Below are 576 nucleotides of genomic sequence, written 5' to 3' on the forward strand. Positions count from 1 at the left end.
CATGTCTTTTTTCATCTAGAGACAGCAGCTCACTCGTTGACATCAAACACATTACTGACACATGCGGCGATGTTGCACCGAATTCATTTTACAAATAACTGATAATTCCACAACGACGCAATTGCCCTCTGGCGGTCTAAAATACAACTACAGTTCCGTCGTTTTTCTACATTATGCGTACGCTATATTTAAACTCATCGTAGCATTTAGGCCATTTATACCAAAACCAAATTTTGCAGTTGCGTCATTGTCCTACCGAGACGGCGATATATAATATATACTATAAATAAAAAAAAAATTATCGTAAATTAATAATACCGTATAGTCATTTCATTTTTTAGCTATTGTTTTTGTTAAAATACAATGTATACATATAATAATATTTTGCGTTTTTAGAATATAATATATAATGATAATAATAATAAAAAAAATTAAAAATTAATATTCGTAAATTAATAATACCGTATAGTCATTTCATTTTTTAGCTATTGTTTTTGTTAAAATACAATGTATAAATATAATAATATTTTGCGTTTCTAGAATATAATAAAAAAATTAAATTAGAAAAAAATAAAA

The sequence above is a fragment of the Acyrthosiphon pisum genome, chromosome X (genome assembly GCF_005508785.2).
Source record: "Acyrthosiphon pisum isolate AL4f chromosome X, pea_aphid_22Mar2018_4r6ur, whole genome shotgun sequence".
NCBI classification, from domain to species: Eukaryota; Metazoa; Arthropoda; class Insecta; order Hemiptera; family Aphididae; genus Acyrthosiphon; species Acyrthosiphon pisum.